The sequence below is a fragment of the Alexandromys fortis genome, unplaced genomic scaffold (assembly GCF_014885135.2).
Source record: "Alexandromys fortis isolate MF-2015 unplaced genomic scaffold, M_Fortis_MF-2015_v1.1 scaffold_120, whole genome shotgun sequence".
Classification (NCBI taxonomy): domain Eukaryota; kingdom Metazoa; phylum Chordata; class Mammalia; order Rodentia; family Cricetidae; genus Alexandromys; species Alexandromys fortis.
Window position 1 is genome coordinate 4057139 of NW_026067999.1, and position 11315 is coordinate 4068453.

An 11315-nucleotide genomic window follows, 5' to 3' on the forward strand; every position below is an offset into this window, starting at 1 on the left:
AAACCACATCCTATGTGTACATAAAACCCAGCTACATCTCTCTTTTTCCATTCCACTTCTGAAGAGGTAACTACTGCCTCTCCCCTCCCTCTCTCTGTATCTCTCTTTCTCTCTGTCTCTCTTTCTTCTTCCCCCTCCTTCTCTTTCCCCTCCATAACCCACCAAATAAACTTTATACCCAAACTAAAAAAAAAAAAAACCCAGTTACATCAATCCTTGTTGTTTCTCAAATGATACCTTTTGCACTAGGCCAACATTTTTGTACAGAACTTCAAATTAGCTGGAAATGTAAGAAAATATTTTCAAGTTAAAAAAATAATGATAGGGTAAAATTAATTGCCCTACCTCATTTAGTAGCTCTGCAACTTGAAATAGCTATGTATTTTTGAGTTTTCTGTTTATAGTGATCATTTTTTTAGATGACCAGTCACATGAATTGCTAGAAAGATAAATATGACGGTCATATAAAAACATCTTATTACCTAGCTGCTAATAAATATTCAATAAATATCGAGTTTTAGTATGATAGATTTATTCACCATTTATTAGTTCTCATCTTCCACGTATGGTTTCCTTCTCCCAAACTGGGAGCACAGATAGGGAGTCAAAGAGAACAAGGGAGACTCTAATTACATCGTGATCTGTAGTTGTCATGGGTAGTTCTTAAACGAGAGTAGAGTTGTGTCATGCATCCAGTCTTGTGTTTGTTCACATTCGTTGAAGTTGCCCTTCTGAGCCTACTCAATATTGCTATGCTTTTCTCTTACTCTCCACCAGGGCAACACATGGTAATTAAGTGCTTTGCTGTTTTCACACATGATTTATTGGAGCTCTTCTCATTAATGTGTTTGATCAAAATAGAATAGTAATTAAATGGATAGCAGTAGTAGCAACACATGCTCATCATCAGTTATTAAATACAAATGTTCTTAAGATGAGAATCTGCTCATTGTCCTTAAACCATTTGGGGATCATAGCTAGTGACAAGTCATCTGAACGATTATTACCTCTAATTCGTGGATTCACTATTTGCTTTAAAGAGTGCTAAAGGGAAATAGAATTTGATATTTATATTTAAAATACCAGCAGCTGTAAAAGGATGGCTGGAATAGCACAATCTTTTCTTTATTCCTGATCCCCAAAAATCAGTAAAACTCCTCTCTAGGCAGAAACCTGTGATTTGTCCCTTAAATATCAGTAATATGATCTTGTAAGATAGGCTCTTCAGAAAACACCACTGCACAATTGAAGTGTGGAAAACAGCCCACTTTAAGAGAAAAAAGAAAACAGGTTTGCACCTTTGTCAGGTAACTTGTTTTCTTAATGAATGGATTCAGAACAAGTTGGAAGGTAACATTAAAGGTCATTCTGTATAACCCTCATTTTTCTAGACAAGGTTACAAACAAAACCTAGAATTTCAATAAAAGCAACCAATATGAAGACCATTATTCAAATACTAAGATTAATACTGCTATGGTGATGAGTCTGTGGAATGAAGGTCATCATCTCCTACTCTCAGAGATATTAATATTCTTTTGATTTTCAATATTTTAATGCCAATAAGTTAAAATTTTGAAGTCAATTTGAAGACATTTAGACAGTCGTCATAAATTATATTTTGAAGGTAAGGAAAAGAGATACAAATAAATTGGATACTGTTATCAAGGAATAGACAGTTAAAATAAATTATCTTTAGACTAATGTGACAACAATAACATATCTGACCATAATAATGAATTTCATTTTAACCTTGCAACTTATTACTAATATTGAAGATATTTACTAACTCCATTATTCTTTGTTGTATTAGGAAAAAAGTTCAGACAAAGGTTGTTAAAATTGGACCGAAATGAACAGGTGGCATTGCCATAAACAAACTGGAACATGAAGCAAACTGAATGAGAAAGATGAAGCTTGATTTAAAATGAAAATAATAAAGTTAATTCATCAATCACTTTGATTTTTGAAAAATATCTTTCAACATATCAGATGGTTGTGACTCTCCTGATTATAATTTTATGCTGCTATTAATCCTTCAAATAAAATTGTACAATAAAGTGTATTGACCTTGAAAATATATTAAAAGGAGTTTTAAAAATCGGATTTATATCAAGTTGAAACAGCAACAACTTTCAAAAATAATGTTAAAATCCATCTTTTTAAAGTTTGTGTAAGTAGGATTTCAATATATTCTATAATTAATTTTTGTTAACAGGTGATAGTGTGTTAAAATTGGAAGTAGCTCTAAAAACATCCACTTTTCCAAAATAATCTTTATGGAACATTAATCTTGTATGATGGTCCTATCAAAATGGTCTGTATTAAATGAGTTTTGAGAATATATCCAAATAGAGTTATCTATACTGAGAGAGATTTCACCTAAAGAATTCAAGAAGCCTGACACTAGTGAGGCACGTATATTTAACCAAATATCTGCATATCAATTTGGCTATGGGGAATAATTTCCTACACAATTCTACTTAACTACCTGTTACACTTAAGAAAACTCTTACCTGGATCAATTCTCTAAAACATTAATATAGCTGAAAACCCAGATCAAATAGCACCATTAGCAGTGAAACTCAGATAACCTGACTCCTTGCTCAGTGCTCCTTTTTATTATTTACAAATATTCAAAACTGTCACTTGAGTATCAAGAGGTGCCATTTTTTCCTTCTGTATTCATCCAAGTTATTTTCTTCTTGTCAAGAAAATAAAACAGAGGCAACTATAATGGCACAGATTTTGTAATTCCTATACTAAAATATCTGAAGCAGGAGGTGTGTCACAAGTCTGAGTCTGCTTGGGCTACATAGTGAGATAGCATGATTCTGTTACAATGAATAGGGAGAGAGGAAGAAAGAAAGAGAGGGAGAGAGGGAAGGAGAAAGAAAGTAAAGAAAGAAAAGAAGACAAAAAAGGAAGAAAGAAAGAAAGAAAGAAAGAAAGAAAGAAAGAAAGAAAGAAAGAAAGAAAGAAAGAAAGAAAGAAAAGAGGGGAGAGAGAGACAAAGGAAAGAAGGGATAAGGCAAGAAGGAAGGAGAAAGGGAGGAAGAAACAGAAAAGTAGCCTCAGGAAAGATTCCTTTGACATCTCTTTCCCTGATTCAAGTCAACCTAACTCTGGTGCACTCTAACACTGCTGTTTCCTCCTGCCTTAGAACATTTGAATATTTGGATGATTATGAATAGACTTGAGCTCATCAACTGGCCCACTTAAGAAGGAAAATTCTGCCTTGCCAATTCCTATTCACATTCCTGTTAATTTGAAATGTTTTCAATGACCTTGAGGCAAAGGATTTTTTTGTATTAACACTAATGCCTCTTGAAGGCCATTTATGTCACACTTCAGGCGTCTTTTCTCATTACCTGAGAAATCATGAGTGAAAAACTTCTATTCTTACAGGAACTGAAATAGAACTATCAGTGTCAAGAACACTGGCTGTTTATCTTACATAGTTCTAATGTTTTTTAAACTTACTTGTGCACATTATTGGGCCTCAGACACAACATATTTTCAAATTGTAGAGATTTGCCCAGTGATAGAAAATTATTTGCTCACTTACTGAACCTGATAGCTATTGTTTAAAAATACAGGCCATCATATATTTCTTCCATTACCCAGGTTCTTTCTCTTTTTCTTGAGTTTCCAAAACAGTCTAGGATTAGTTAGCATTTATGTGTAACAATATAGCCCTCCTTATATTGTGGTGTGTGCTTACTGCTTTGAGAGGAATAAATGTAGACTCTAAGGTTCTACCCAGTCTGAAATAAATTGCATTTTAATATGATCCCCTTGTATTCTGTATAACCATAGAATTAGGGAAACAATGATACGGGATATGTTACACGGCAATAATGTATTTGGTAGAAGCTAAAATCAAGCAACCTATCTTGTTTTGGAACATACATCTAAAATAATGTATTGGATATGTGTGTCTTTACTTTGGAGAAATATGTAAAGGTAGAATACACTTTAGTTATTGGCCACCCAGATCCAAATAATCACATAGAAACAATATTAATTAATTAGATTAGGATTCTTATTAACCTGCTCTAATGTCCTGAATTAACCCATTTCTAATATTTTATATTTTAGCACATGGTTTGTTACCTCTGCTTCTTGGGTGACTACATGGCATTTGCCTGGCTCTGCCCTCATTCCTCCTCCATTTCTGTTTGGATTTCCCACTTTGCTATGTTCTGCCCTGCCATAGGCCAAAGCAGCTTTTTTATTAACCAATGTTAATAAAGCATATTCACAGTATTGCATACAGAGGGGACTCCCACATCACCTCCCCTTTTCTGTCTAAATAAAAAGAAAGTTTTTAACTTTAACATCGTAAAACTACATATAACAAAGCAAGTATCAAACAAGAATTACAGTTACAATATTTCTCAGAGAGTCTAAAGTTATATATTTATCTTTTATCATAACTCTTCAACTCTTATCACCTCTTCAAAGACCCCAGAAGGATATAATATTACCTAAGCAAACAGAAAGTGTATTGTAGGCAGCTTTCAAAACTCTAGACTTGACATAGATATCTCACTGCCTTGATCATCACCCAAAGTTCTTCTGTAATGTTGGGGCATTCATCTTCAGCCTACAGACCCATAGTATCTGGGAAACTTTTCCATGAAACAGGGAATCTGAAAGACTGCTTTGCCTGTATTGGCAGTTTGTCAGTCACTTTCTTCTGTATCCTGCAGGACATCTGGCAGACCCTTTCATGAAGCAAGAACCCTAAAGGGCTGTCTTACCTTCTTTAGACAAGTTCAGCAGTCATTTTTCTATGTGTCCTTTATGTCCAGTTTACACAGCATACCATCCAGGAAAGAGCAGTTTTTTGCCCAAATGACTAGCCTTGTAGTACTGAAGGCAAATACCATAATGAGTTTATTCAGTGCCCATCAATCTCTCTGAAGTAAAGGGAACTGCTAGAACCTGACACCATTGAGAAAAGTCTAAGTTCTTAAAATCTTTTAAATGCCATATTCTATAGGTCTTTGAAGTGTTGAAGATTATCTATCTAATTGAAATGTATCTCTGCATATTCAGAAAATCTAATTAATATGACTAAATGTTTGATTATTATAAATTATTGTCTATTAATCTGTGTTTCTTAATTATCCATTGTATTTTAAATGTATAAATTTAATACCTTAAACAAGGGTAGAAATACACACATATGCACACAGTGTAACAAAATCAACCTTAAATTTGTATCAATAGACCAAGATCCACACCAATGCAAAGCTTTCATCTCTATATCATATCCTTCTTGTTCTTATTTATTTATTTATTTTTAGAAATTGGCTGTGGCTATTAATATTTATAACCAGCCTTTTAAAATGAAAATAAACGTTTATAAGCAATCATTTTTGGAGTTTGGGCATAGTTTTGTCCAAACTGCTTCCTGCTATTTTTTGGGTGAAGTAGTTTTAGGATTCACGAAAATTTTCTTGGTAGGTTTTGTTCCATCAAACCACATCAGCCTGGAAGTAATCCACACATTCCTATCTTCTGTGGAAACAAAAGCAGAACCTCTTTTCCAAAATAACATATCCTCAGACTCAAATTTTGAAGTCAAGATACCTTTAAAATATATACAGTGGTTTAGCATTGCAGTCCCCGGAATGAAATGTCTCTCTGCAGTTAAATCACTAACAATCAAAAAATTTAAAGAAAACACAGTAGTATACATAATACAGACTCTCTGTGTATATTCTGTTTTTACATGACTTATTTTTTTACTTTATTACTTTTTAACTGATTATTTTATTATCTTCACTCCTTTAATCTATGACTGCCTGGACTCTTTTATATTACTTTTAATGTCTCTTTAAAGATTTTGTTTTATTTTTAAAACTATTTCTTTCTATAGCTGCCTATACCCATTTTCTTTTTTTCTTAAACCTACATACATTTTTTTAAACACACTGTGTCCTGTTCAGAGGTCTTTTATGTCTGAATCTTGTCTACTGTGTATCTGAAATCCTTTTCTAAATGTAAGCAGTATGGTTGTTGTGGCCCTGGATGCTGACTCTCTCAGTCTTTCAATATGATGGAGGTACATTTACCATCAGTTCGATAAGTCATGCCGACTGCCCCAGCTCCAGAAATGCAGGGGGTCTATGTGACTGCCATTAAGCAGTGTGCCTCATGCTGCTCACAGACTTCATTCAAATGTTCTATAGCAGGCCCTCCTGAAAGAGCCAGAGCCAATCCTGCCACCAGCATGAACCAGGAAGCTATCTCTTAAAGGAACAATGTCTCTGCTAGCCGCCAGCAAACAGAGTCTATCTGAAAATACGTGGCTACCAAGAAGCTCCAATTGACTCCCATTTTTGTGGATCTAGAAACTCCTTTTTAAGCTTTCTTAGGCTGTATGTGGATATACACTGCTGAATCTTGGGTGTCATTATGTAAACAGAGACTGCTTTTTCATTTCCAGGCTACCCAGACCAGAATAATCACATAAAACTATATTAATTACAACTCTGGCCAATGGCTCAGACATATTCCTAGCTAGCTCTTACATCTTAAATTAATCCATTTCTATTAATATGTTTATTGCCATGGGGCTGTGGCTTACTTCTGGCATCTTTCTTCTTCAGCAGCTACATGGACTCTGCCTGATTTTGCCTTCTTTCTTCCTGCATTCAGTTTAGTTTTTCTGCCTACCTATATTCTGGCCTGCCATAGGCCAAAACAGCTTCTTTATTAACCAATGGTAATATAACATATTCACAGCATACAGAGGGAATTCCATATCAGAAATAGAAACAAATCAAGAGATTTTCAGAAGCATCAAAACAAACAAATAAAAAAGATCATCAAAATATAGCTTACACAATTAAATGAGTCAATTTCTAATTAGCCATTTGTAATTGTTATTAGCAAACAGACAGCCTTCTTTACCTCCAGGAACTGAAAATTAAAGCAAGGAATAATCTCAGGTTCACACAGAGTAATATAGGGCTATAGATGGAATCAAAGTACCCATATATAACTATCCTGGGTAGGTCAGTAATAGGCAGAGAAGAGATGAAAATGGACCCTAGCTTCAGCCTTCTTGAATATTTCTACCTGATTGCTCTGCAGCTAGCTTCTTGAGACTAAACAAGGAATGAGAATCAAGTTTCTAATATGTTCTTGATATAAACAAAGTGTGATTTTCCTTGGGATACTAAAAAGATGGTATATACGAGTTTGCACTAATCTTATTTGATATGGCTTCGATTGATTTCTTTTTCTGTGCATTTTGAAGTGTTGTATCTTATCAGTGGGTTTCTCTGAGGAGACTTACCAGAGAAGCTCATTACACCACACACATAAAAAAACCTCCCAGTGAGGAAAAGGGATCAATGCTTATTATGTTCAGTCTTAGAGCTGATGGGCAACCATGCATAGAGAGAGCTACATGTGGTGAGTTGAATTCCAGAGTACTTGTAACTTGATAAACACCCTATATAGCCCTATGCCCAAAATCCATTTTTTCAGATTTAAGAGAAATAGACTTAATTTCATTCATTTTATCAAGTAGTCCTAAGCATGCTCAGTTTAAAAATAGAGTAAATACAGCCAAAGAAATTATGAAGATGTATTAGTCAACTCAAAGCAAAAGAATAAACAACTTTCTTATACTCTGATAAATTATATTTATAAATTAAATCAGTCAGAAGTTTTTGGTATAGAAAGGAGCTATAAGTATCTAATTTCTGTCTTAGAGTCTATTAAACATACTATTACTATCTCCTCATTAATTTACACTTGCCCATTTGTGGACAGTGGACATCTATACGTGCTGAAGTCTACACTTAGTATGGGGACTGTCGATTTTCCCATTAACATATAATTAATTTGAAGAGAATGGGGACTGTGGTACCTATTTAACAGAACATGTTCTTACTTTACCTAGGAACCTCTAAATGCTGAATTTAAAGTAGTGTCTCATTGGTGGTATTCTTGATTCTCAAAATATAGAAGAACATGAGGCAAGGAGGTTTTGGATTACTTTAGACCACCTAGACAATGGCCACTTCTAACTCTGTTAAGAACAAGGCTTTCACCAAGTAGAATATTCTTAATAGTTTGAGATCCAATTTTTCTCATGTTAATGACAGTATATTAGTTTATTAAATCCTGACATAATTGGTACTCTAGCTACTAGAAGAAGACATAGTCTCAAATACATCACATAAACTGTACAGAATTTCTAAAGTATAAATGAGAATATTATTAAAAAGAAGACAAGTATTGTAAAATTAGGCTTTATTCTAGGAAATATACAAAAGAATTATAGTAATATGCCCAAAGATTTGAAAATTTACATTACTGGAACATTTTCTAAGAAAACAAAATTTATTTAATTTGACATGAGTAGAGTTAGAAAGACTTAATAGAGTATTAAAGATATTTTTGTTCTCAAAAATTTACTTCCCTCTCATAAGCCATTATGACTAGATAATTCCTAGTATTAAGGCTATCAAATCTTTAAAGTAATATCCAGTCTATCCAAGCTGTTCCAATGCTCAGAAAAATATAAAAGCCCAAATCTATTCCTAAGAGACTCAACTATCTCTAAGATTTAAATCAGATAATGATAATGCTCCCTTCCCCCAAAAGTTCTATAAAATTCCTTTTATAAATTTAAAGTTACAGTAAATTTAAAAGATTCCACCCAATACAGAGGAAACATCAAGAAAAGTATATATCAAAAATGGTTTTCAGATCACTAAAGAAGATATTTGATTTTCTCAAGACATTTATCATTTATAGGTTAAAATTCATAACAAAATTATTAGTAAGTGATAAATGGACTATAAATAGGATCATGTTTCATTGTATACATGTATGAAATTTTCAAGAATGACAAACTTTTTTGCATATGTCCTAAAATAGGGCATGCATATTTATCCAGAATAAGAGCAAACCCTTTAAAAAATGTATATATAAGCATTTACATTAGCAGCAGGATCAAGGCAATAATCCTCACTACCAACTCATTTTTTCAGCATCTTTTTGTGCCTTAGGATACATTCATACCATTTCCAAAATCTTTGTTAATACACATATAGTTATTCTGAGTCTAATAAGTAGATTTTTTTCTTTGCTTAATCCAGCTTTCTTCTAAAAATTTGCACGATAATTTCTTTAATTATCATATTGTTCACTAACTAAAGAGAAATTGCTTCACCTTTTATAGACACATAATATATTTGCCCCATGTCATTTTTCGGATGTTTCTCTGAAATCACGCCGACTCTGATTCTATCTTGTCTTGACATGTAGACTATAATTATCTTCCATGTGTCAAATAAATCAAACAGAGGAGTTGAAAGACCTAACCTTACCCTCTCCTATGGCTCTCTACCTTCCGTAGTTTCAGAAATAGCAACATCTTTCATTTTTCAAAGCAGGATTTATATCTTTGATCCACTGTTCTCTGAATCTCATTAGTACTAGAGGTATGATGGTGACTGGTTTAGAAGCAAAGCTACTAGCACCACTGTACCAGGAGTGAAAGTCCACTGTTCCTTGGAAACAAACAGGATATATTTAACTGACAAATTAACCAAAGAACATACATTGCAGTCTCAACATATATGTAGGTGATAAGCACAAAGTTCTAATCAGAAACATATTGATTATATATATATGTGTGTGTTCCTGATTTTATATATAATATATTATATATTAATATATTTATTATATATTAATAAAAACTGAATAAGTAAAACTGGGAATAAAATCTACTTTGAAAACTCTTTTCTTGGAATGTTATTCTTAAAAGATTCTGATGACATAGTCTTCATTGGTTCTATAATCATACTAAATTGGAGACATGTTATAGTCAAACACAGGATGAATTTATTTCTTGTGTTTTGTTTGTACTACCAAGAGATGATGTCATTTTATTCTAGCAAAGTACATGTAGCTGGAAAGACAGTGGCACTTTGTAGATAAAGTAGATGAGGATAACTGCAATAAATACTTCAGAAATTAATCCACATATGCACATGCAACTGCTTTTTGGCAAAATCACCAAAATCATGCATTGGGGAAAGTATTCTGCATTGGGGAAAGTATTCAAATAACAGATACTGGGAGAACTGAATAAATTCAAAAGAGGAAAACTAGTTCCTCCTCTTACCACACACAAATATCAACTAAAAATATGTCAAATACCTAGCTGAATATTAAGACCTAAATATATGAAATTGTTGTTAGAAAATATAGAGGAAGCATTTTAAGACGAATGAGCAAACATTTGTTCTGTTTTTAGTAGATTTGTGTAAATGTATGCATATTGGACAGAGTGTATTATGTTTATGTAGGATGTACACACATTTGTGCACATGTATGTAAGAGAGTATTTTGGGGTGCCATCCATCTTGTTTATTAAGACATGATTCTTTCACTAACCTGAGGATCATTAAATAGGCTAGGATGGCTGGCCAGAAAGCCTCTAAATCTGTCTCCAGAATTCCAGTGCTAAAATTGCAGGTGTGTGTTACCATGCATGGCCTTTAGACGTGGATCCTGGAGACTGAAATTGGGTCTCATATTTACATAGTGTTCTAGTTTCCTTTCTGTTGCTGTGGTAAAACACCCTCACAAATGTAATTTAGGAGAAGAAATTATTTATTTGACTTGTAGTCTATCATTGAAGGAAGTCTGTGCAGGAACGCAAGGCAGGAATGCTTGTTTTCTTGCTCATGCATAGTTATCTTTCCTCTACAGTTCATGACCATCTGTTTAGTGATGGTGATACCCTCAGTGGGCTGGGATTTCCTACATCAACTAATAATAATCAAGAGAATCCCCCCCACACACAAAGATCAGTCAGATCTACGCAATACGTTAATTGTGATTTCCTTTCAGATGACTCTTGGTTGTGTTAAGTTGGCAATTAAAGATAAGTAGGACATATGGCAAGCACTTTAGCAACTGAAATATCTCTATAGTCTCTCAAAGATTTTTTGTAAGACCCCAAATGGAGCATCAACAAAAGCAATATCAGGGAAATATGATTTTGTCAAACTTAAAAACTTTTTTACATAAAAGGAAACAATCAGTAGATTTATGAGACAAGCTACAGGTGGGTAAAAATACTATTTTTTGAAATGAGACCCATATGCAGAATATATAAAGTACTCAAAACCTTATACCATTAAATAAGTAATCCAACTAGCAATGGGCTCTGGATCTAAATAGATACTTCTTAAAGAAAATACATACATGGTCATTGGGTACATGAAAAATATTCAATATCATTAGTCATCAAGGAAATGAAAATCAATCAAAA